The following is a 27,616-nucleotide window of genomic DNA, read 5'->3' as shown; positions in this document are numbered from 1 at the left end:
CTACTGCTCCGCCTGATGGCCACTCCTTTCCCTTCTGCCTGTGCAGCCCTTGCCTGCGGTGCGACCAACTCATAAACTAAATTATTGTTTAAAATAGTTATTTCATGTAATTTATAGTTATTTTAAAAATGTGGTTTATAAAAAAAAATTATTTGAAGTTTTAGTAATGTTTTGGGGCATATAGTGTTTATAGGTTTGACAGCTCTTCCTGTCAAAATTATGAATGAATCATTCCCTGCCACAATTGTCTCTCCATGGCCCACGTGATCCCAGGGGACGCATCGAACTAACTGCGCCCCTGGGATACACAAGCACTGCACGCCGGCAGTTGGAGGAGGCCCAGGATCGGAATCCCATGTGGGCCCACAGCTCAATGACCCGTGCGCAAGGTAAGTGCAGGTCGGGGGGCTTGCACCCGCAGGAAGCCTCCGACCCGAATTTCTGGGCAAATGGCTTCACTCTTCCCAACATTCAATAGGAGGAATTTCTCCACATCCAGAACTGGAAGTCAACGTGACAAATCATAGGCAACGCAGAGGTCGAGAGAGGTGGTGGTGATGTCAGCACACATGTGGATACTGATGATGTGTTTACAGATGATATCTCCGAGGGCAACATGTAGAGTGGAAATAGGAAGGGGCCATGTATAGATCCTCGGTGGACACCTGAGTTGACGGTGCAGGAGCAGGACGAGAAGCTGTTACAGGAGATTTTCTGGCTATGATTAGATAGGTAAGGGTGGAACCATGGAATGGGCAGTCCCACCCAGCTGGACGACAGTGGAGGGATGTTGGAGGAGGATAGTGTGGTCAACTGTATCAAAGACTGCAGACAGGTTGAGAAGGAAAAGGAGGGACAGTGCACCACGGTCCCACTCACAGAGGATGCCTTTTGTGACTTTGTGAGGCCGTTTTAGTGCAGTGGCAGGGCCGAAACCTGATTGGAGAGATTCAAACATGGAGCTGCTGGAATGATGGGCACGGATTTGAGGGGCGACAACACGTTCAAGATCTCAGCCCATCAGTTTCAGCTGCTTCATCAATGACCTTCTCTCTGTCAGAATGAGACGATTCTAGTGATCAGCTTCTTTCACAAACTCCTCCAATAATGCAGCATCCCAAAGCCTCCCAGTGCGAGTCGTGGCTCAGTGCATCTCCCTACCTCGCCTCTGAATCAGGAGGATCCACGCCAGAGGACTGAGCCCATGCCAACTCTACGGGAGAGAGCTGGAGTGAGCGGGGGAGTGCGGTAGTGAGCGGGAGAGCTGGAGCGAGCGGGTGAGTGCGTGAGTGAGCGGGAGAGCTAGAGTGAGCGGGGAAGTGAGCGGGCAAGCTGGAATCAGTGTGGGAGTGGGCGGGAGTGCTGGAGTGAGTGTGGGAGTGAGCGGGAGAGCTGGAGTGAGTGTGGGAGTAGGCGGGAGAGCTGGAGTGAGTGTGGGAGTGAGCGGGAGAGCTGGAGTGAGTGTGGGATTGAGCAGGACAGCTGGAGTGAGTGTGCGAGTGAGTTGGAGAGCTGGATTGAGTGTGAGAGTGGACGGGAGAGCTGAAGAGAGCGGGGGAGTGAGCGGGAGAGCTTGAGTGAGTGTGGGAGTGGGCGGGAGAGCTGGAGTGAGTGTGGGAGTGGGCGGGAGAGCTGTAGTGAGTGTGGGAGAGGGCGGGAGAGCTGAAGTGTGTGTGGGAGTGGACGAGAGAGCTGCAGTGAATGTGGGAGTGAGCGGGAGAGCTGGAGTGAATGTGGGAGTGAGCGGGAGAGCTGGAGTGAGTGTGGGAGTAAGCGGGACAGCTGGAGTGAGTGTGCGAGTGAGCTGGAGAGCTGGATTGAATGTGGGAGTGGGCGGGCGAATGGGGGAGGGCGCAGGAGTTCATGGGCGGGTGCTGGAGAGTGCGGGAGAGTGCAGAAGTGATGATGATCAGCAATTATCTTATTGAATGGTGGAACAGGCTCGAGGGGCCATATGCCCTACTCCTCTTCCTAATTCTTATGTCTTTATGAGTGAGCTGGAGTGAGCTGGAGAGTGTTGGATTGAGCTGGAGAGTGCTGGAGTGAGCTGGAGAGTGCTGGAGGGAGCTGGAGAGTGCTGGAGTGAGCTGGAGAGTGCTGCAGTGAGCTGGAGAGTGCTAGAGCGTGCTGGAGAGAGCTGGAGAGTGCTGGAGTGAGCTGGAGAGTGCAGGAGTGAGCTGAAGAGTGCGGGAGTGAGTTGGGGGAGCTGGAGTGAGCTAATGTAAGGTAGAATGAGCTAAGGTGAGGTAGAGTGAGCTAAGGTGAGCTGGAGTGAGCGGGGGAGTGCTGGGGGAGCTGGAGTGAGCGGGAGTCAGCCGGTCCCACTCACAGCACTATACTCATTAGATATTTACATTCAGGATATGAAAATCAGTCCTTCATACACTGCACTAACTGACTCGAAACTAACGCTTTTTACAACACATAAAAACAGTAGGAAAATTCTGACCTTGACCTATTTTAAACCAGGTGCAGAGGGTGTGGGTTTAGTACTCTGCGTGGCAAACAGACCGACCAGAATCACACACCACCCACAGTCCAACTCTGCTAACAGTCGTTTCCACACCCTGACCTTCCCCAGCCCACCAGCTTTAAAATCCAATCCAGCTACACCTCTCCAATCAAATTAAAATCAAATCAAATCAATTCAACATTTATTGTCATTTTTAGTGCACAAGTGCAGTACAACGAAATGTAGGCTTGCGTCTCCCGAGAGTGTGCATTTAGATTAAGACATTTAAACATTCAGCATACATTTGGCTTGTAGTATATTAACATAAAACATAACCATAATAAAGTGCATTGGCAGATGTGTAGGCTTTAGAGTTTATTTGTGGAGTTCAGTAGGATGACAGCCCTGGGAAAGTAGCTGTTCCTAAATCTGGTCGTACGGGTGTGAAAGCATCTGTAGCGTCTCCCAGGTGGCAGGATGGCAAACAGACTGTGGCTGGGGTGGGTAGGGCTGGGGTACAGTCCCCGGGCACTCCCTTTTACTGGCGTACAGTCCCTGGGCAATCCCTGTTACTGGGGTACAGTACCCTGGCACTCACCTTTACTGGGGTACAGTCCCTGGGCACTCCCTGTTACTGGGGTACAGTCCCGAGGCACTCCCTGTTACTGGGGTACAGTCCCGAGGCACTCCCTGTTACTGGGGTACTGTCCCTATCCATCAGTTCTCCTCCTGTACCATGCCAAGTCACCATAATCTGTGTTGAAAGCAGACAAGGTTGGCTGGATATTTTATTGTGGGAACAACCCACACTAAATAAGACGAATGATTCAGCTGTGGTCGGCTGTCGTACATGTTGGTGGGTGTGAGTGCATTGATCAAAAACCAAGTTACCTCTATTTTAAAGGATTTGTTTTTAATCAGGGCATTTTTGGTCTGATGAATGAAGATTTAAAGAGCATGTGTATGATACTGAAATGGCAGTATGGGATTGGCAAGGAGAAGCCATTCCTTATAAACTTGCCACTGGTCTTTGAGAGATTGATTAACCTGGAGGGGAAGTGCAATCCAACAAAGGCCATTTAGGATCATAGAATGGTTACATCACAGACGAAGGCCATTCTGCCCATCGAGCCAGTGCCAGCTCCTGCAAGAGCACATCAGCTAGTCCCACTCGCCCACCATTTCCCCATAGCCTTGCAAATTTATTTCCTTGAGATACTTATCCAGCTCCCTTTTGAAAGCCATGATTGAGTCTGCCTCCACCACCCTCTCAGGCGGTGCATTCCAGATCTTAAACACTTGCAAGGGGAAAAATTCAGTATCGCCCCGTTTGGGGCGCCATTAGTGGCCGTGCGCAAAGTTTAGCGCCTGGCACTAATTATCACCTCCAACAGCAAACTTGGCTTTTATCACCCCAGGAGGTGAATGGAGCGCTAAATCATATGCTCCATACCTCTCTTAAGGCACAAAGGCCGAGGAACGAGGCGCTACCTCAGAGCGCTGGCGAAGCTCATGTGATGTCAGTCAGCAATGGAACACAGACACACAGGCGACGGCCAGTTCTGACGAAAGGTCATCGACCTGAAACATTAACTCTGTTTCTCTCTTGTCAGATGCTGCTTGAACTGCAGAGTTTCTCCAGCATTTTTCTGTTTTTATCTTAAAGGGGAGGGTTGATCTTGCTCTCCATCCACATCCTGCTCATTGCAGCCTTGAATCTCGGCCTGGAGAGAGCTGTGCATCAAATCTGCTGGTAAGAACAATGGAGAGACCGAGGGAAAGTGCTCAGAGTGCAGCCCCCACAGTCTCTTCCAAATAGATACAAGGAAGGGCAACTCAAAATGAACCTGCAAAGTACTGCTCAGTATGCAAAACTCCTTCACACAATGTTGAATCTCTCCAGAAGTCTCTCCCGCTCTCTCAGAATGCGTGGTGCAAAAATGTCACCAACAAAAAAAGGCAGGAAGCGGTTGCCTTTAAAAAGCGCTCCCCCAGTCCCTTCCTGACTGCAAAACGCTCCCCTCAACATAGCGTTGTTAGCGGCAGGCGGTAAGTCAGGGGGCGCCACTCAATATCCGGTCCGGGGCACTACCGGGGCTTTGCACGCTCGACTGACGTCACGATCTGCTGGCACAAACATTGCCGCACGTGGGCGCCAGATGATTTGCGCCCCATTAGCGCCCTCTTAAGGCGCTAACGGGAGGCGCAGGCAACTGAATATTTCCCCCTTGCTGCGTAAAAAAGTATTTTCTTACGTCGCCTTTGGTTGTTTTGCAAATCAACTTAAATCTGTGTCCTCTGATTAACTACCCTTCTGCCAATGGGAACAGTTTCTCACTCTCTACTCTGTCCAGACCCCTGATGATTTTGAGCAACTCGATCAAATCTCCTCTCAATCTTCTCTGCTCCAAGGAGAACAACCCCAGCTTCTCCAGACTGTCAACGTAACTGATGTCCCTCAATGCTGGAATCATTCTCAAAAATCTTTGCTGCACCCTCTCAAAGGCCTTCACATCTTTCCTAAAGTGCGGTGCCCAGAATTGGGCACATTTGGACTTTCAACATACTTTTGTCGGAAAGCTTGGCATGACAGGATCTGTTGGAGATTGAGGCTGAGAGAGATATCAACAAGATTACCGGGTTATGTACCGATCAGTCAGCGAGTTTCGTCGGGCCAAGCATCAGGCATCCTCCCTGCCATAACCAGGGGACTCACTGCGCGGAATGGTCCTGGGAGACTTGCTGCCCTGTTTACACTGCTGATCTTGGGTCCGGGGACCAGGGGCTGGAACTCCTGCCTGTTTGAGACCACTTGGAATAAGCAAATCCACCACTCAGAAAATGGCCAAAGTTACTTTTTAGCTCTTATTTTAGGGGGGCCAAGAGGAGCAGGAGGTTTTGCTGCTGCTCCAGCCGTGGCTCAGTGGGTAGCACTCTCTCGCCTGAGTTAGAAGGTTGTGGGTTCGAGCCCCACTCCAGAGACTTGAGCACAAAAATGCAGGCTGACACTCCTGTCCGGTATTGAGGGAGCGGCGCACTGTCGGAGGGGCAGCACTGAGAGAACGCCGCACTTTCGGAGGGGCAGCACTGAGGGAGCGCCGCACTGTCTGAGGGACAGTACTGAGGGAGCATGGCACCATTGGAGGGGCAGAACTGAGGGAGCACCGCACTGTCGGAGGGGCAATACTGAGGGAGTGACGTACTGTCGGAGGGGCAGTGCTGAGGGAGCGCTGCACTGTCGGAGGGGCAGTACTGAGGGAGCGCTGCACTGTGGGAGGGGCTGTGCTGAGGGAGTGCTGCACTCTCGAAGTGGCGATACTGAGGGTGTGCCACTTTGTCGGAAGGCTGGTACTGAGCTGCACTGTCGCAGGGGCAGTAGAGACGGAGCGCAACACTGTTAGAAGTGCAGCACTGAGGGAGTGTAGTACTGTCAGAGGGGCATTACAGCGGGAGTGCAGCACTGTCGGAGGGGCAGTACTGATCGAGCGCCGCTCTGTCAGAGGGGTGATATTGAGGGAGTGCCGTACTGTCGAAGGGGCAGTACTGAGGGAGCGCTGTACTGTCGGATGGACGGTACTGAGGGAGCACCGAACTATCGGAGAGGCAGTACACAGGGAGCACCGCACTGTCGGAGGGGCAGCACTGAGGGAGTGCCGCACTGTCGGAGAGGCAGTACTGATGTAGCGCTGCACTGTCGGAGGGGCAGTACTGAGGGAGGGCTGCACTGTCGGAGAGGCAGTACTGAGAGAGCGCTGCAGTGTGGGAGGGGCAGTACTGCGGGACTGCAGCAGTGTCGGAGGGGCAGTACTGAGGGAGCGCTGCCCTGTCGGGGTGGGTGGTAATGAGGGAGCACCGAACTATCAGAGCGGCAGTACACAGGGAGTGCCGCACAGTCGGAAGGGCAGTACTGAGGGAGTGCCACACTGTCGGAGGGGCAGTAATGATGGAGTGCTGCACTGACAGAGGGGCAGTACTGAAGGAGCGCTGCACTGTCGGAGGGACAGTACTGAGGGAGCGCTGCACTGTCAGAGGGGTAGTGCTGAGGGAGCGCCGCGCTGTCGGAGGGGCAGTATTCAGGGAGTGCTGCACAGTCGGAGAGGCAGTACTGAGGGAGCGCCGCACCATCGGAGGCGTAGTACTGAGTGAGCGCTCCTCTGTCAGAGGGGCGGTACTGGGGGAGTGCCATATTGTCGGAGGGGCAGTACTGAGGGAGAGCTGCACTGTCAGAGGGAAAGTACTGAGGGAGCATCTCACTGTCGGAGGGGCAGTACTGAGGGAGCGCTGCACTATCGGTGGGGCAGTAGTGAGCTGCACTGTCAGAAGTGCAGTTCTCAAGGAGTGCTGCACTGACGGAAGAGCAGTACTGAGAGAGTGCCGCATTGTCGGAGGGTCGATACTGAGGGAGCGCTGCACTGTCGGAGGGGCAGTACTGAGGGAGTGCCGCACTGTCGGAGGGGCAGCACTGAATGAGTGCAGCACTGTCAGAGGAGCAGGGCTGAGAGAGCGCCAAACTGTCGGAGGGGCAGGACTGAGGGAGAGCCACGCTGTCGGAGCGGCAGTACTGTGGGAGCGCCACACTGTCGGAGGGGCAGTACTGAGGTAGCGCCGCACTTTTGGAGGTGCCATCTTTCAGATGAGATGTTAAACGGAGGCCCCATCAGCCTTCTCGGTTGAAGGTAAGATCTCACGGCCAATACTGGAAGAAGAGCAGGTGGAGTTCTCCCCGGTGGCCTGGGGTCAATATTTACCCCTCAACCAACATCACAAAAAACAGATGATCTGGTCATTATCACATTGATGTTTGTGCGAGCTTGCTGTGCACAAATTGGCTGCCGCGTTTCCTACATTCCAAGAGTGACTGAATTCAGAAAATACTTCATCGGTTGGAAAGCGCTTTGGCATGTCTGGTGGTGGTGAAAGGCGTTATATAAATGCAACTCGCTGGTTGCATGCGAATCAGGCTCACGTCTCACGGTGGTGGGAGTAGCTGATGGGCGCACTCTACCCGCTGCCTGTCTCAAGTTGTCAAGGCCCTGGAGAGGTTGCAAAGCAGGTTTTCCGGGATGGTGCCAGGGATGTTCAGTTCCGTGGAGAGGCTGGAGAAGCTGGCGTTTTTCTCTTTAGATCAGAGAAGGTTCAGGGGAGATTTAATGGAGGTGCTCAACATCATGAGTGGTTTCGATTGAGTAAATAAGGAGTAACTGTTTCCAGTGGCAGGAGGGTCGGTAACCAGAGGACACAGATTTAAGATAATTGGCAAAAGAACCAGAGGGGGATATTAAGAAGGCAAATGTTATGTTGGCCTTCATAGCGAGGGGTTTTGAGTACAAGAACAAGGATGTCTTGCTGCAGTATTACAGGGCCTTGGTGAGACCATTGTGTGCAGTTTTGGTCAGTACGTGGAGAGTTTGGGTCGATTGGGTTTATACTCGCTTGAGTTTAGAAGAATGAGAGGGGATCTCATTGAAACTTATAAAATTCTAACAGGACTAGACAGACTAGATACAGGAAGGATGTTCCCGATGTTCGAGGCAACCTGGGCTGATTGTGTGACAGGACAAGACCCAGACCTCAGGGTGCAGGTGTGTGACAGACCCAGACCCAGTCACCAGGGGAGAGGTATGCTACAGGCCCAGATCCCAGGGGACAGGTGTGAAACAGGCCCTGACCCAGACCCCACGAGGCAGTTGTGTGACAGGCCCAGACCCCAAGAGACAGGTGTGTGACAGGCCCAGACCCAGACCCCTGGATAAAAGTGTGTGACAGGCACAGACCCCAGGGGACAAAAGTGTGACAGGCCCAGACCAGACCCCAGGATAAAAGTGTGTGACAGGCCCAGACCCCAGGAGACAGGTGTGTGACAGGCCCAGGCCCAGACTCCAGGAGACAGGTGTCTGAAAGGCCAAGGCCCAGACCTCAGGGGACAGGTGTGTGACAGGACCAGACCCTGACCACAGGGGAGAGGTGAGTGACAGGCGCAGACCCCAGGAGACAGGTGTGTGACATTCCCAGGCACAGACCTCAGGAGACAGGTGTGTGGCAGGCCAAGGCACTGACCCCAGGAGACAGGTGTGTGATAGACAAAGGCCCAGACCCCAGGGGACAGGTGTGAGACAGACCCAGACCCAGGCCCCAGGAAGCAGGTGTGTGACAGGCCCAGACCCCAGGAGACAGGTGTGTGACAGGCCCAGGCCCAGACCCCAGGAGACAGGTGTGTGACAGGCCCAGGCCCAGACCCCAGGAGACAGGTGTGTGACAGGCCCAGACCCCAGGAGACAGGTGTGTGTCAGGCCCAGGACCAGACCCCAGGAGACAGGTGTGCGTCAGGCCAAGGCCCAGACCCCAGGAGACAGGTGTTTGACAGGCCCAGACCCCAGGAGACAGGTGTGTGATAGGCCCAGACCCAGACCCCAGGGAACAGGTGTGTGACAGGTCCAGGCCCCAGGGAACAGGTGTGTGACAGGCCCAGGCACCAGGAGACAGGTGTGTGACAGGCCCAGACCCCAGGGGACAGGTGTGTGACAGGCCAATGCTCAAACCCCAGGAAACAGGTGTGTGGCAGGCCCAGACCCAGACCCCAGGAGACAGGTGAATGACAGGCCCAGACCCCAGTGGACAGGTGTTTGACAGGCCAATGCCCAGACCCCATGAGACAGGTGTTTGACAGGCCCAGGCCCAGATCCCAGGAGACAGGTGTGTGACAGACCCAGGCCCAGACCCCAGGGGACAGGTGTGTGACAGTCCCAGGCCCAGACCCCAGGGGACAGGTGTGTTACAGGCCCAGATCCCAGGGGAAAGGTGTGTGACAGTCCCCTTCCTCTCCCTCCTCCTCCCCACACAATCCCCCTGCTCTGTCTCTACTCTCCCTCTCATCTTACCCCTCTCTCCCTCTCACCCACCCCTCCCTTCCCCTCTGTCTCTCCCCTCCTCCCTCCTCCCTTCCCCCTCTCCTCTTCGCCTGCAGTGTCAGCTGATGCTCAGGTGGTAGCACATTCGCTTATGAGTCAGATGGTTGTGCGATCAAATCCCACTCCAAATACTTGAGATCATAATCCAGGCCGAGACTCCCAGTGCAGTACTGAGGGAATGCTGCACTGTCGCAGGTGCCATCTTTCGGATGAGATGTTAAACGGAGTCCCCGTCTGCTCTCTCAGGTGGACATCAAAGATCCCATGGCATTATGCCGAAGAAAAGCAGCGGAGTTATCCCCAGCGTCCTGACCAATATTTATCCCTCAATCAACCTAACCAAAAAAAAGTACCTGGTCATTATCACATTGCTGTTTGTGGGAGCTTACTGTGCTCAAGTTGGCTGCCGCGTTTCACACATTCCATTAGTGACTACACTTCAAAAGTATTTCATTTATTGTAAACGTTTTGAGACGTCTGGTGGTCGTGAAAGGCGCTATATAAATGTTTGTCTTTCTTACTCTCATCCCCCTCCCTCTCTCTCTCTCCACTCGTCTTTTGCTTCCACTCCCTCTCTCTCTGTCCTCTGCACTCGCTATCTACCACCTCTCCCCCTCCTTTTATTCCCCATCTCTCTCTTCCCTCCAACTCCCCCTCTCTCACTCTCTGCTACTCTGCCTGCCTACCTCCCTCCCTCTCCCATCTCTCCTTCTCTATCTCCCCCTCACTATCTCTCCCCTTCTCTCTACCTATCTCCCCCCTCACTCTCCCTTCCCTCTCTCTGCCCCTCCACCTCTCTCTCTCTCTCCCCTCCACCTGTCTCTCTCCCCCTCTCCCGACCTATATCTCCCCCCTCACTCTCCCTTCCCCTCTCTCCGTCTCTCTCTGCCCCCTCCAGCTCTCTCTGTCTCTCCCCACCTGTCTCTCTCAACCCCACCCTCTCTCTCTCCCCCTCTTCCTACCTGTAACACCCCCTCTCTCGCATTCCCTCTCCACTCACCTCACTTTCTCTCACTCCCCTTCTCCCGTCTTCTCTCTACCCCCCTCCCTCGATATCTCACCCCCTCACTCTCTCTCTCTCTCTCTCTCTCGCTATCTCTCCTCTCGTCCCTCTCCCCCTCTATCTCTCTCGACCTCCTCTCCCTATCTCCCCACATCTCTCTTTCCCCTTCTCTCTCATCAACTCTCTCCGGCACTCTCCTCTCATTATCTTCCCCTCTCTCCCATCTCATGCTCTCTGTCCCCCACTCTGTCCCCCTCTCTCCCTCTCCCTCTCTCACTCCCCTTTTCTGTAGCTCTCTCCCTATTTTCTCTCCCCCTCGCTTTCCTAACTCTCGCCCCACTCTTTCCACCCCCACCTCTCTCTCTCGCCATCTCCTCTCCCACTTTCCCCCCTCCTCTTGCTCTCACTCGCCCTCTCTCCTCCTTTCTCTACGCCCTCCCTCTATCTCCACTTCACTCTCTCCCCTCTGCTTTTCTTACCCCACTCCCTCCCCTTCTCCCTTTCTTTCTCCACCCAATCACTCTCCCACTCTTTCGCTCTCCCCCCTCTTCCTACCTCTATCTCCCACTCTCGTGCTCACCCTCTCTTCTACCTCCTCTCTCTCTCTCTCCCTCTCTGTCTCCCCTCCCTCTCTCCCGCCCTTTCTCTCTCTCCCCCTCCCAGTTACTCTGCCCTAACTCTGCCCACTCACTCGCTCTCTCTATCCCGCTCACTCGCTCACTCTCCCTCCTCTATCTCTCCCTCTCCCCTCCCTCCCTCCCTCTCTCTATCCCTCTCTCTATCACTCACTCTTTCCCTTCCCTCCCTCACTCTCTCCCTCCCTCTCTCGCTCTATCTCCCCTCCCTCCCTCTCTCTCTCTCTCCCCTTCTCTCTCTATCCCCCTCCCTCACCCTCTCTCCCACCCTCTCTCTCTCTCTCCCCCTTTCTCTCTCTCTATCTATCCCCCCTCACTCTCTCCCTCACTCACTGTCTCTCCACTCACACTCTCCCTCCCTCTCATAATCCCTTTCTCTCTCCCCTCCCTCGATCTCTCCCCTCTCTACCCAACTCTCTGCCCCCTCTCTCTCTCTCTATATCCCCGCCCATTCTCACGCCACCTAGCCTCTCATCCTCTCGCTCTAACGCTCCCTCTCTCTGTCTATCTGTCCCTGTCTCTCTCCTCATCACTCACTCCCCCCTCTCTCCCCTCTCCCTCTCTCTTACAACCCCTCTGTCTCCCTCTGCCCTCTCCCTCTCGCTCTCCGTTTTACTGCTCTCTCCCTTTCCCTGTCTGTCTCTCTCTGCATCTATTATTTTTCTCCCACCCTTCACCTCTCTTCCCCCCTCTCCCTCCCCTCTCTCTTTCCCTCTATCTCCAACGCTCTCTCCCTATCCCTCTCTCTCCCTCTCTCCCTCCCCCTCTCTAACTCTCTCTCTCTCTCGTCTCTCTTACTCTCTGCCGTCTCCCTCTCATCATTCTCTGACTCTCCCTCTGCTCACTCTCCCCCTCTCCCTCACACCATTCTCCGACTATAGTCCTGCTCTCTCTCTGCCTCTCACTTTTTCTCTCTCCCCCCTTTAACTCTCCACTCTCTCTCCCTCCCGCCCTTGCTCTCCCACTCTCCCCACTACCACTGCTCTGCACTCCCTGTTTCCCCCTCTTACTCCATCCCTCCCTCCCCCTCGGACTCCATTCCTCCATCCCTGACTCACTCTCCCCATTCCTCACTTTCTCCCTTTTTCTCTCCTCTCCCCATCTCTCTATCCTCCCTCTCTGCTCCGATCCTCTGCCCCTCCCCTTCTCCATCGCTCTCTCTCTCCCCACTCTCTCTCCTCCCTCTCTCTTTCTCTCTCTCCTCCCTCTCTCTTTCTCTCTCTCCTCGCTCTCCTCCCCCTCACTCTCCCACTCTCCTCACTCCCTCTGTTCCTCACTCTCACCCTCCCTCACCCCTCCCTCACTCTCCCCTCCCTCATTCTCTCCCTCATTCTCCCCCTCACTCTCTCTCCCCCTCACTCTATCTCCCCCGCTCTCTCCCCAACTCACTCTCTCCCCACTCTCTCTCTCCCCCTCCCCTCTCACTCTCTCCCTCCCCCTCTCCCTCTCTCTCTCCACCCCACTGTCTATCCCACCCCCCTCACTCTCACTCCCCCTCTCTCTTTCTCTCTCTCCTCCCTCTCTCTCAATCCTCCACCTCTCTCACTCCCTCCTTCCACCCTTTCTCTCCTTCCTCTCTCCCTCTCTCTGCTTCCTCCCTCACTCTTTCTCCTCCATCCCACTCTCTCATTCCTCCCACTCTCTCTCCTCCCACTCTCTCTCTCTCCCCACTCTCTCTCCTCCCTCTCTCTTTCTCTCTCTCCTCCCTCTCTCTCTCCTCCCTCTCTCCCTCTCAATCCTCCACCTCTCTCACTCCCTCCTTCCACACTCTCTCTCATTCCTCTCTCCCCTTCCTCCCTCACTCTCTCTCCTCCATCCCACTCTCTCATTCCTCCCTCTCTCTCTCCTCCCTCCCTCTCTCTTTCCTCCCTCTCTCTCTCCTCCCTATCTCTTCCTCTCGCTCCTCCTCACTCCATCTTCCCCCTCCCTCACTGTTTCCACTCGCTCACTCTCTCTTTCCCCCCACTCTCTCTCCCCCTCTCTCTCCCTCTCTCTCTCCTCCCGCACTCACTCTCCTCCCTCACTCACACCCCCTCTCGCTCTCCTCCCCCTCACTCTCGCCCTCTCCTCACTCCCTCTCTTCCTCACTCTCACCCTCCCTCACCCCCCCTCACTCTCCCCTGCCTCACTCTCTCCCTCATTCTCCCCCTCACTCTCTCTCCCCCTCACTCTATCTCCCCCACTCTCTCCCCAACTCACTCTCTCTCCCCACTCTCTCTCTCCCCCTCTCTCTCCCTCCCCTCTCACTCTCTCCCTCCCCCTCTTCCTCTGTCTCTCCACCCCACTCTCTATTCCTCCCCCTCACTCCCACTCCCCCCACTCTCTCTCCCCCCAATCTCTCTCGCCAGAACTCTCTCTCCCCCCTCACTCTCTCTCCCCTCCACTCTATCTCCCCCCTCCAACACTCTCTCTCCCTCCCTCAATCTCTCTCCACCCCACTTCACTCTCTCTCCCTCCCTGTTGGAACCAACATCATAGTCAGGGCAAGTAAAGAGGGAGGGGGGAGAGAGAGTGAGGGAGGGAGGAGAGCGAGAAAGGGAGGGGCACCGAGAGTTTGGGAGGGGGGAGAATGTGAGGGAGGGGAGGGAGTTAGTGGGGCAGTGAGAGAGAGGGAGGTGGGAGAGTGAGCGAGGGGGGAGAGAGCATAATGGGAACGTAACACAAGAAAATAACATAAGAAATAGGAGCAGGAGTAGGCCATATGGCCCCTCAGGCCTGCTCCACCATTCAATAGGATCATGGCTGATCCGAACTTAGACTCACGTCCACTTCCCTGCCCTCTCCCCATTACGCCTTATTCCATTATCAGCTTGGAAACTGTCTATCTCCGTATTCAATTTATTTTATGTCGCATCTTCCACAACTCTCTGACATAGCAAATTCCATAGATTTACTACCCTCTGAGTGAAGAAGTTTCTCCTCATCTCAGTTTTGAAAGAGCAGCCCCTTATTCTAATATTATGCCCCCTAGTTCTAGTCTCAGCCATCAGTGGAAACATCCTCACCGCATCCACCCGATCAAGCCCTTCACAATCATATATGTCTCGATAACGTCACCTCTCATGAGTAGAGGCCCAACCTGATCAACCTTTCCTCACATGTCATCCCCCTCATCTCCGGATACAACCGAGTGAACCTATGCTGAACGGCCTCAAGAGCAAATATATATTTTCTTAAATATGGAAAACAAAATTGTACGCAGTAATCCAGGGTGGCCTCACCAGTACCCTGCATAACGGCAGCATGACTTCCCTGCTTTTATACTCCATCCCCCTTGCAATTAAAGCCAAGATTCCATTGGCCTTCCTGATCACCTGCTGTACCTGCATACTACGCATTTGTGTTTCATGCACCAGGACCCCCAGATCCCTTTGTACTGTAGAACTTTGCAGTTTCTCTCCATTTAGATAGTAACTTGGTCTTTGATTTTTTTCTGCCAAAATGCATAAGCTCACACTTTCCAACATTATATTCCATCTGCCAAATTTTTGCCCACTCACTTAGCCTGTCTATGTCCTTTTGCACGTTTTTTATGTCGTCCTCACTCACTGCTTTCCCTCCCATCTTTGTATCATCGGCATATTTGGATAGGTTGCACTCGGTCCCTTCCTCCAAATCGTTAATATAGATTGTTAAGAGATGGAGTCCCAACACTGACCCCTGTGGAACACCACTTGTTACTGATTGCCAACCCGAGAATGAACCATTTATCCCAACTCTCTGTTTTCTGTTGGATAGCCAATCTTCCACCCATGCCAGTACATTGCCCCCAATCCCGTGATTTTTTATCTTGTGCAGTAATCTTTTGTGTGGCTCCTTGTCAAATGCCTATTGGAAGTGCAAATACACCACATCCACTGGTTCCCCTTTATCCATTCTGTTTGTTACGTCCGCAAAGAATTCGAGCAAATTTGTCTAACTTTGCTGACTCTGTCAGATTAAATTATGCTTTTCCAAATGTCCTGTTACTGCTTCCTTAATAATGGACTCCAACATTTTACCAACCACAGATGTTAGGCTAACTGGTCTATAGTTTCCACCCTTTTGTCTGCCTCCCTTTTTAAATAAGGGCGTTACATTAGCAGTTTTCCAATCTGCTGGAACCTTTCCTAAATCCAGGGAGTTTTGGAAAATTACCTCCAATGCATCCACAATCCCTACCGCTACTTCTCTCAAGGACCTAGGATGTAAGCCATCAGGTCCAGGGGATTTATCCGACATTAGTCCCATTATCTTACCGAGTACCGAGATTTTAATCGTGTTTAGCTCCTCCCCCCCCCCCATAGCCCACTGTTTGTCCAGTGTTGGGATATTTTTAATGTGCTCTACTGTAAAGACTGATACAAAATACTTGTTCTGCATTTTTGCCATCTCCATGTTCAACACCACTAATTTCCCAGTCTCGTCCTCTAAGGGACTAATATTCACTTTAGCCACACTTTTACTTTTTATATAACTGTAGAAAATCTTGCTATCTGTTTTTATATTTTTTGCTAGTTTACTTTCATTATCTATCTTCCCTTTCTTAATTAATCTTTTAGTTATTCTTTGCTGGCTTTTAAGTGCTGCCCAATCTTCTATCCTTCCACTATTTTTGGCTATTTTATATGCCCTTTATTACGTTATGTAGCCACAGATGGCTGTCTTCTCTTTTACGCTGCTTTTTCCAAACTGGAATATATCTTTCTTGAAAGTTGTGAAATATCTCCTTGAATGTACACCACTGCTCATGTACTGTCTTACACTTTAATCTATTTTCCCAGTCCACTTTAGTCAACTCTGCTCTTATACCTTCATAGTCTCCTTTATTTAAGCTTTGTACGCTGGTTTGAGATCCAACTCTCTCACGCTCCAACTGAATTCGGAATTCAACTATGTTATGGTCACTCATTCCAAGGGGATCCCTTACTAGGACATTTTTTATTAATCCTGTCTCATTACACAGGACCAGATCTAAGATTGCCTGCCCCCTGGTTGGTTCAGTTACATATTGCTCAAGGAACTCATCCCTAAAGCACACTATGAAGAGTACCTCAAGGCTGCCTGCCCAATTTGATTTGTCCAGTCAATATGAAATATAATATCGCCCATGATTATAGCTGTTCCCTTATTCCAAACCCCAACCATTTCCTGATTTATACTTCGACCAACAGAGTTGCAACTGTTAGGAGGCCTATAGACCAAGCCCACCAGTGACTTTTTCCACTTATTATTTATTATTTCCACCCAAACTGTTACACTCTCCTGATCCTTTGACTCAATATCATTACTCACTATTGCAGTGATTCCATCCTTTATTAACATAGCCACCCCACCTCCCTTTCCTTCCTGTCTGTCCTTCCTAATTGTCAAATGTCCCTGTATGTTTAGTTCCTAGTCATCGTTAGCTTGCAGCCATGTTTCTGTAATGGCCATCAGATCATACTCATGTGTAGTTATTTGTACCATCAACTCATCTATTTTGTTAGGAATGCTGCGTGCCTTCAGCTAAAGAACTTTTAAATATGTTTTGTGACATTTTATTCCTGCTTATACCCCCTTTCCTAGTTTACCTTTATCTTTCTACATCCTGTCCCTTCCTGACACGCTCTGGTTTTTAATTCCCCCACTGCTACCTTGCTCCTTTGCCTGGTCTGCTGACCTTTTTATTTTTCGGTCTTTTGAGACCTCCCCCCCCCCCACTAATTATTTTAATGCCCTCTCTACAGCCCTAGTTATTCGATTTGCCAGGATACTAATCCCAGCACTGGACAAATGAAGTCCATCCCAACGGAACAGCTCTGTCCTGTCCCAGTACTGGTGCCAGTGTCCCAAGAAGCAAAACCCATTTATCCCACACCAGACTTTCAGCCACGCATTTAACACTCTGATTTTATTTACCCTCGCCAAATTTGCTCGTGGCTCAGGTAGTAATCCAGAGATTATTACCCTTGTAGTTCTGCTTTGTAGTTTGTCCCCTAGCAGCTCATAGCGGGGCTGGAAAATGCTCCAGATAGCCAGGTAGGCCTCAGTGCATCGGCGGGAATTTCAGCGGCAGCGCGGCTATAAAACGCTCCAGAGACACAGGTAGGCCTCAGTGCATTGGCGGGAATTTCAGCGGCAGCAGCCGGGCTATGTAAGGCTCCAGAGACCCAGCTAGGCCTCAGCGTGTCGGCCGGAATTTCAGCAGCAGCAGCGGGGCTATAAAATGCTCCAGAGACCCAGCATGGCCTCAGTGCGTAGGCGGGAATTGCAGCGGCAGCAGCGGGTCTATAAACGGCTCCAGAGACCCAGGTAGGCCTCAGTGCGTCGTCGGTAATTTAAGCTGCAGCAGCGGGGCTATAAAAGGATCCAGAGACCCAGGTGGGCCTCAGTGCGTTGGCGGGAATTTGCGCAGCAGCAGTGGGACTATATAAGACTCCAGAGACCCAGGTAGGCCTCCGTGCATCGGCGGGAATTTTAGCGGCAGCAGCGGGGCTTTAATTTGCTCCAGAGACCCAGCTAGGCCTCAGTGCATCGGCGGGATTTGCAGCGGCAGCATCGGGGGTATAAAAGGCTCCAGAGACCCAGGTAGGCCTCAGTGTGTCGGCTGGAATTTCAGCAGCAGCAGTGGGACTATAAAATGCTCCAGAGACCCAGGTATGCTTCAGTGCATCAGCGGGAATGTCAGCGTTAGCAACGGGGCTATAATAGGCTCCAGAGACCCAGGTAGGCTTACCAGTCTCCTAACTCGGAACTCAGAGGGTAGGAGAGAAGTAAAAAGTAATCGAAGTGTGACGTCACCCGAAAGCAGGTAAGTGATGGGTTGGTGAGTATTTCTCTCTTTTTAAACGTTAACTCTGTGGTTTATAGTTTCTAAAGTCTCTGTGGTGTAGCGGGGACTGTTTATAAACCAGGGCCCTTAAATATATTATTTAACTGTAGTGTAATTGGTCGGATTGATTTGGTTTAATTTAATTGCAATTCATTAAAGTTTAAGTCATGGCAGGACAGCCTCGTGCCGTATGCTCGTCCTGTGCTATCTGGGAACTCAGGGACACTTCCTGTGTCTCTGACAACTATGTGTGCAGGAAGTTTGTCTAGCTGCAGCTAAAGGTAGACCGCATTGCGGCGCTGGAGCTGCGATTGGGTTCATACTGGATCATTCGGGAGGCTGATGACATTGTGAATAGCACGTTTGAACCATTGGTCACACCGCAGGCAAAGGTTGGACAGGCAGAAAGTGAATGGGTGACCAACTGACAAAGTACTAGGCACAGGCAGGTAGTTCAGGGGTCCCCTGTGCACATCCCCCTCTCAAGCAGTAAAACCACTTTGAGTACTGTTGGGGCGGATGGCTTACCAGAGGAAGGCAGCAGCAGCCAACTATCCTTTGCACCAGAGGTGGCTCTGCTGCACAGGACGGGAGGAAAAAGAGGGGTAGAGCTACACTAATAAGGGATTCTATTGTAAGTGGAATAGATAGGCGTTTCTGCAGCCGCAAACGAGATTCCAGGATAGTGTGTTGCCTCCCTGGTGCAAGGGTCAAGGTTGTCTCAGAGCAGCTGCAGAACATCTTGGAAGGGGAGGGTGAAAAGCCAGTTGTCGTGGTGCATATAGGTACCAACGATATAGGTAAAAAGCGGGATGAGGTCCTAAAAGCGGAATATAGGGAGTTAGGAGGTAAATTAAAAAATAGGACCTCAAAGTTAGTAATCACAGGATTTCTGTCAGAGTAGTCTTTGCTGCCACGTGCTGAAGGATATTTCAGATGAATACGTGGCTAGATGAATGGTGCAAGGCGGAGGTATTCAATTTCCTGGGACATTGGAAACGGTTCTGGGAGAGGTGGGACCAGTTCAATCCGGACGGTTTGGAGCTGGGCAGGGCCGGGACCGATGTCCTAGGGGGAGTGATTGCTAGTGGTCTGGCAGAGTGTTTAAACCAGGATGGCAGGGGGTTGGGAACCTGAGCACGGGGACAGAGGAATGGGAAAAAATGATAAAAGCAAAAGATAGGAAGGACAAAACAAAAGTGTCAGTCAAAGAAATCAACGGTTTAACTCAAACATGGCCACAGTAAATAATAATTCTAATAGGTGTAAGTGCGTTAAAGAAACAAGCCTGAATGCTTTGTGTCTTAATGCGAGGAGCATTTGTAATAAGGTGGATGAATTAGCTCCACAAATAGAGGTAAACGAATATGATTTGATTGGGATTGTGGTAACATGGCTCCAGGGTGGCCAAGGCTGGGAACTCAACATCCAGGGGTATTCAATATTCAGGAAAGGTAAGCAAAAAGGAAAGGGAGGTGGGGTAGCATTGCGGGTTAAAGAAGGGATTAACACTATTGTAAGGAAGGATATTAGCTCTGATGATGTGGAATCTGTATGGGTAGAACTGAGAAATACCAAGGGGCAGAAAATATTAGTGGGAGTGGTATATAGACCTCCAAACAGTACTGCAGAGGTTGGGGATGGCATTAAAAGGGAAATTAGAGAAGCGTGCAATAGGGCACAGCAGTCATCATGGGTGAATTTAATGTACATTTAGATTGGGCTAACCAAATTAGAAACAATAATGTGGAGGAAGAATTCCAGAGATCAGGCCATCTTACACGAGGTATTATGTAACGAGAAAGGATTAATTAGCAATCTTGTTGTATGAGGCCCCTTGGGTCGGAACGATCATAATATGATTGAATCCTTCATTAAGATTGAGAATGAAGTAGTCGACTCAGAGACTAGGGTCCTAAATTTAAATAAAGGAAAGTACGATGGTCTGAGGCATGAGTTGGGTTGGATTGATTGGGGAATGTCACTCAAAGTGTTGACAGTGGATAGGCAATGGCAAACATTCAAAGACCGCATGGATGAACTACAGAATTAGTTCACCCCAGCTTGGCATTAAAGTAAAACAAAGAAGGTGACTCCACTGTGGATAACAAGGGAAATTATGGATAGCATAAGATCCAAGGAGAGGTCATATAAATTGGCCAGAAAAAGCAGTACACCTGTGGATTGGGAGCAGTTTAGTATTCAACAAAGGAGGACAAAGGGATTAATTAAGAAAGGGCAGATAGAATATGAGAGTAAGCTATCAAGGAACATTAATACTGACTGTAAAAGCTTTTATAGATATGTGAAGAGAAAAAGATTGGTGAATTCAAGCGTAGGTCCCTTGCAGTCAGAATCAAAAGGAATTTATAATGCAGAACAAAAAAATTGCAGCCCAATTAAATACATATTTTGTTCTGTCTTCACGAAGGAGGACACAAATAACCTCAAAGAGATATCGGGAAACATAGGGTCTGATGAAAGGGAGGAACTGAAAGAAATCAGTATTTGTAGGGATATGGTGTTAGGGAAATTGACGGGATTGAAGGCCGAAAATTCGCCAGGGCCTGATACTCTACATCCTAGGGTATTAAGGAAGTGGCCCTAGAAATAGTTCAGCTTTGCTGATCATCATCCAGCATTCGATGGAATCTGGAACAGTAACCATGGATTGGAGGGTAGCTAAAGTTACCCCACTATTCAAAAAGGTGGTAGAGAGAAAACGGGGAATATGCTAGAGTCCATTATAAAAGATGTAATAGCAGAGCACTTGGAAAACAGTGACAGGATCGGACAAAGTCAACATGGATTTACAAAAGGTAAATCATGCTTGACTGATCTACTGGAATTCTTGGAGGATGTAACTGGTAAAATAGATGAGGGAGAAACAGTGGATGTGGTGTATTTGGACTTTCAGAAGGCTTTCGATAAGATCCTTCAAAAAGAGATTAGCGTGCAAATTTAAGGCATATGGACTGGGGGCAAGGTATTGACTTGGATAGAGCACTGGTTGGTGGACAGAAAGCAAAGAGTTTGAATAAACGAGTCATTTTCTGAGTGGCAGGCAGTGACTAGTGGGATACCGCATGGACCCGTCCTAGGACCCCAGCTATTCACAATATATATTAATGATCTGGACGAGGGAATTGGAAGTATTATCTCTAAATTTGCAGATGACACAAAGCTCGGTGGGCGTGTGCACTCTGAGGAGGATGCTGAGAAACTCCAGGATGATTTTGACAGGTTGGGTGATTGGGCAAAAGCATTGCAGATGCAATATAACGTGGATAAATGCGAGGTTATCTACTTTGGTGGCTAAAACAAGAAGGCAGTTTATTATCTGAATGGCAATAGATTGGGAGAAGGGGAAGTGCAAAGAGACCTGTGTGTCCTTGTGCACCAGTCGCTGAAGGTAAGCATGCAGGTGCAGCAGGCGTTTAAGAAGGCAAGTGGCATGTTGGCCTTGGTAGCGAGAGGGTTTGAGTAAAGGAACAACGATGTCTTGCTGCAGTCATACAGGGCCATGGTGAGACCAAATCTTGAGCATTGTGTGCAGTTTTGTTCGCCTTATCTGAGGAATGATGTTCTTGCCATGGAAGGAGTTCAGCGAAGATTCACCAGGCTGATACCTGGGAAGGCAGCAATGACGTATGAGTAGAGATTGGGTCGATTGGGCTTGTACTCGGTGGAGTTTAGAGGAATGAGAGGGGATCTCACTGAAATTTATAAAATTCTGACTGGACTGGACAGACTAGATGCTGGAAGGATGTTCCCGATGGTCGGGGAATCCAGAACCAGGGGCCACAGTCTAAGGATAAGGGGTAAACTATTTAGGACAGAAATGAGGAGGAATTTCTTCACCCAGAGAGTGGTGAACCTGTGGAATTCTCTACCACAGAAGGCAGTAGATGCCAATACATTAAATATATTCAAGAAGGAGATGCATATATTTCTCAAGGCTAAAGGGATCAGGGGCTTTTGAGGAGAAAGCAGGGACAGGGTACTGAATTTGGATGATCAGCCATGATCGCATTGAATGGCGGACAGGCTCCGGACCCCGAATGGCCTACTCCTGCTGCTATCTTCAATATTTCTCTGTTTATTATAATCTGTTACATCTCTAACTTTTTCCCATTTTGATGAAAGCACATCGACCTGAAATGGTAAATTTTTTTCTCTAGCCACAGATGTTTCCTGACCTGCTGAGAATTTCCAGCATTTTCAGTTTTTATTTCAGATTTCCAGCATCTGCAATATTTTGCTTCGTATTAGACCAAGTTATCAGCAATTGCTAGTGTGCACCCCTGGAGGTTGCATGTGCATGATGCATGTCCGCAGGTCAGCATTACAAGTAACGGCAAGTGTGCGTACCCCCAGCAGGTCTAATGTGCGTGGGGGGGAGGTTCCTAGAGAGCAACTAATAAATATGACAACAGAGAAGGTCATAGACTTAGGTAGCAGTGGGGAAATTAAAAACCAGAACGTGTCAGGAAGGGGCAATAGGTATGGAGTAAAAGGTAAAGTAATAAAAAGGGCAAAAGCAGGAACTAAGTGTCACAAAGCATCTTTGAAAGTTCTCTATCTGAATGCACGTAGCATTCGTAACAAAATAGACGAGTTAATGGCACAAATAACTACATATGGGTATGATCTGGTGGCCATTACAGAAACATGGCTGCCGGGTGACAATGCCTGGGAATTAAACAAACCAGGTTTTTTAACGATCAGGAAACACAGGCAGGAAGGAAGGGGAGGTGGGGTGGCTATGTTAATAAAGGAAGGAATCACTGTAATACAGAGAAATGATATTGGGTCAAAAGATCAGGATAATGAAACAGTTTGGGTGGAGGTAAGGATTAATAAGGGGAAAAAAACACGAGTGGGCGTAGTCTATAGGCCTCTGAACAGTGGCAACTCTGTTGGACGGAGTATCAATCAGGAAATAGTTGAGGCTTCTAATAAGGGAACATCTATAATTATGGGGGATTTTAACTAACATATTAATTGGACAAATCAAATTGGGCAGGGCTGCCTTGACGATGAGTTCATTGAGTGTATTAGGGATGGGTTTCTTGAGCAGTATGTAACTGAACGGACCAGGGGGCAAGCAACCTTAGATCTGGTCCTGTGTAACGAGACAGGATTAATTAAAAATGTCGTATTAAAGGATCCCCTTGGAATGAGTGACCATAACATGGTTGAATTCCATATTCAATTAGAGGGTGAGAAGGTTGGATCTCAAACAAGCGTGCTAAGCTTGAATAAAGGAGATTTTAAAGTATGAGAGCGGAATTGAGTAGAGTGGATTGGGATAATAGATTAAAGGGTAAGACGATACATGATCAGTGGTGTACATTTAAGGAGTTATTTTACAACTTCCAAAAAAAATATATTCCACTGAGAAGAAAAGGGTGTAAAAGAAAAGACAGCCATCCGTGGGTAAGTAAAGAAATTAAGGATAGTATTCGACTAAAAACAAGGGCATACAAGGTAGCCAAATCTAGTGGGAGGATAGAGGATTGGGAAAACTTTAAAAGACAGCAAAAAATAACAAAAAGATTGATTAAGAAAGGGAAGATAGATTATGAAAGTAAATTAGCAAAAAATATAAAAACAGATTGTAAGAGTTTTTATAGTTATATAAAAAGAAAAAGGTTGGCTAAAGTAAATGTTGGTCCCTTAGAGGATGAGACCGGGAAATTAATGGTTGGAAATATGGAGATGGCAAAAACACTGAATGAATATTTTATATCAGTCTTTACAGTAGAAGACACTAAGAATATCCCAACACTGGACAAACAGGGGGCGAATGGGGGGGAGGAGCTAAACACGATCAAAATCACTAAGGAAGTGGTACTCGGAAAATAATGGGGATCAAGACGGATAAATCACCTGTACCTGATGGCTTACATACTAGAGTCTTGAGGGAAGTGGCGGTAGGGATTGTGGATGCATTGGTAATAATTTTCCAAAACTCCCTGGACTCGGCAAAGTTCCCGACAGACTGGAAAACTGCTAATGCAACACTCTTATTTAAAAAGGGCAGTAGACAGAAGGCTGGAAACTATAGACCGGTTCGCCTAACATCTGTGGTAGGTAAAATTTTGGAGTCCATTATTAAGGTGACAGTAACAGGACATTTGGGTAACCATTATTTAATAGGACAACGTCAGCATGGTTTTATGAAGGGGAAGTCATGTTTGACAAATTTGCTGGAGTTCTTTGAGGAAGTAACATATAGGGTGGATAAAGGGCAACCAGTGGACGTATTGTATTTAGATTTCCAAAAGGCATTTGACAAGGTGCCACTCAAAAGATTATTGCTTAAGATAGAAAATCACGGGATTGGGGGTAATATTCTGGCATGGATAGAGGATTGGCTATCTAACAGAAGGCAGAGAGTTGGGATAAATGGTTCATTCTCAGACTGGCAATCAGTAACTAGTGATGTTCCGTAGGGGTCAGTGCTGGGTCCCCAACTCTTTACAACCTGTATTAACGATTTGGAGGAGGGGACCGAGTGTAACATATCAAAGTTTGCAGATGATACTAAGATGGGAGGGAAAGTAGTGAGTGAGGAGGACATAAAAAACCTGCAAGGGGACATAGACAGGCTAAGTAAGTGGGCAGAGATTTGGCAGATGGGATACAATACTGGAAAGTGTGAGGTTATGCATTTTGGCAGGAAAAATCGGAGAGCAAGTTATTATCTTAATGGCATGAAACTGAAAAGTACTGAAGTACAGAGGGATCTGGGGGTCCTGGTGCACGAAACTCAAAAGGTTAGTATGCAGGTGCAGCAAGTGATTAAGAAGGCCAATGGAATGTTGGCTTCCATTGCTAGGGGGATAGAATATAAAAATAGGGAGGTATTGCTTCAGTTTTACAGGGTATTGGTGAGACCGCACCTGGAACACTGCGTAAAGTTTTGTTGTCCATTCTTAAGAAAGGACAGACTTGCTCTCGAGTCAGTACAAAGAAGGTTCACTCGGTTAATCCCGGGGATGAGGGGATGGGCATATGAGGAGAGCTTCAGTAGATTGGAACTCTACTCATTGGAGTTCAGAAGAATGAGAGGCGATCATATTGAAACATATAAGATTGTGAAGGGCTTGGATTGGGTGGATGCGGGGAAGATGTTCCCGATGATGGGTGAAACTAGAATTGGGGGCATTGTCTTAGAATAAGCGGCTGCTCTTTCAAAGCTGAGATGAGGAGGAACTACTTCACTCAGAGGGTGGTAGGTCCATGGAATATGCTGCCCCAAAAAGCTGTAGAAGCTACATCATTACATAAATTTAAAACAGAAATAGACAGTTTCCTAGAAGTAAAGGGAATTAAGGTTTATGGGGAGCGGGCAGGAATTTGGACATGAGTCTAGGTTCGGATCGGTCATGGCCCTGTGGGTAGCGGAGCGGGCCTAGGGGCCGTGTATCCTGATCTTGCTCCTATTTCGTGTGTCTAATTCTGTTAGATTCAGGAGATGGTTCTGTGATAGTGGATTGGCGGTTAGGATCAGTTCAGCCATGATCTTATTGATTGGCAGAGCAGGCTCGAGAGGCCGATTGGCCTACTCCTGCTCCTATTTCTTATGTTCTTATGTACTATCCGCCCTACCCCCCTATCCCATGCTTCCCTTAGTGTCCTGAAATCTATAGATGTCAGTCTTGAATATACTCATTGACAGAACATCCTCAGCCCTCTGGTTTAGAGAATTCAAACGATTCAAATCCCTCTGGGTGTAGAAATTTCTCCTCATCTCAGTCCTCTATGGTCATCCCTTTATCCTGAGTCTCTGCCTCCTAGTTCTTGACTCTCCAATCAGGGCAAACAGCCCCTCAGCATCTACGCTGTCAAGCCCTTTAAGAATTATACACGTTTCAATGAGATCATCTCTCATTATTCCAAAATCCAGTAAAAAGAGACCCATTCTACGCAATTTATTCTCATTTGGCAGCCCTCTCTTCCCAGAAATCAATCTAGTGACCATTCATTCCACCCCCTCAAACTCAACTATATTCTTTCTTCGGTAAGGTTACCAAAAAGTGCACATAGTACTGCAGATGTGTTCTCAGCAAAGCCCTAAATAACTGCAGCAAGGCATCCTTACTCTCCCACTGCAACCCCCTTGTTCTAAAGGCTAAAATCCCACTTACGTTCCTAATTGCTTGCTGTACCTGAATGTTGACGTCCTGTAATTCGTGTAGAAGGACATCCAATTGCCTCAAAATCCGAAAACTCACTAATTTTTCACCATTAAAAAAATCTGCTGTATTTCCATTCTTCCTAGCAAAGTGGATAATTTCACATTTCCCCACATTATACATCCTCTGACAACTTCTTGCCCACTGACTTAACCGGACTATATCCCTTTTCATCCTATTTGCGTTCTCCTCACAGCATCCTTGCCCACTTAACTTCGTACCATCAGCAAACTTGAAAATATTACACTCTGCCCCTCATCTAAGTCATTGATATAGATTGTAAATGGCTGAGGGTCAAGCACTGATCTTTCAGCACTCCACAAGTTACAACCTGCCATTCCGAAAATCACCCATTTATTCCTGCTCTCTGCTTCCTGCCCGTTAACCAATCCAAAATCCACGCTACTATATTATCCGCCAATCCAATGCCCACTAATCTTGTTTAACAAACTGCTATGTGGCACCTTATTGATCGCCTTCAAAAATCCAAATACACTACATCGAGTTTTTCCCCCTTGTCTACCCTGATAGTTACACCCTCAAATAATTCTGATTGCTTTGTAAAACACGATTTCTCTTTCATAAAACAGTGTTGGCTCTGCCTATTTTTTTCTGAATTTCCAAATGCCCTCCTACCACGTCCTTAATAATGGACTCCAGCATTTTCCCTACTAATTATTTCAGGCTAACTGGCCTAATGTTCTCTTTTTTCTCTCTCCCTCCTTTCTTAAACAGCACGGTAACATTTGCTACCTTCCAGTCCACGGGGACCGTTCTAGAATCTGGGGGATTCTGAAAGATCAAAACCAATGCACGAAGTTTCTCTGCAGCCACCTGTTATAAAACCAAATGATTTAGGTCAGCAAGTCCCAGGCATTTGTCGGCGTTTTGTCCCGTTAATTTCTCCAGGACTTTTAATTTACTAATATTAATTACTTTAATTTCCTCGATCTAATTAGACTCTTGGTTCCACATAACTTGAGGTATGTTCTTTTTCTGTTCTACTGTGATGACAAATACAAAATATTTGACCCACGTCATGCCATTTCCTTATTCCACTTTACAATTTATCCTGTCTCTGTCTCTAAGGGATCCACCTTTAATTTCACTAATCTCTTCCTGTTTACACACTTAAAGCTCTTACAATCTGTTTTCAAATTTCTTACTAATTTACTCCATTTCTATTTTCTCCCTCTTTATCAATCACTTGGTCATCTTTTGCTGATTTTCTAAACATTCCCAATGCTGAGTCTTACTACTATTTTTGTAACATTGTAAATCTCTTTTTTTAATCTAATACTATCACTAATTTCTCCAGTTAGCCATGCTTGTACCACTTTTTCAGTGTCGTTTTTATTCCTTAAGGACTTGTATATTCGTTGAGAATTCTGAATTATTTCTTTAAATGTTTGCCATTGCTTATATACCGTTATATATTTTAATCTAATTTCACAATCTACCTTAGCCAACTCGCCCCATATAACTCCATAATACACTTTGTTTAAATTTCAGCCCCTAGTTTCTGACTTAACGGCATCATTCTCAAACTTAATATGAAATTCATTCACATTATGACCAATCATCCCCAGAGGATCCTTTCCGATAAGGTTACTAATTAACT

This window comes from Somniosus microcephalus, unplaced genomic scaffold, assembly GCF_052327205.1.
Source record: "Somniosus microcephalus isolate GS21.2 unplaced genomic scaffold, FLI_Smic_1.0 unresolved_chr8, whole genome shotgun sequence".
NCBI lineage: Eukaryota > Metazoa > Chordata > Chondrichthyes > Squaliformes > Somniosidae > Somniosus > Somniosus microcephalus.
This window is presented reverse-complemented; position numbering follows the sequence as displayed.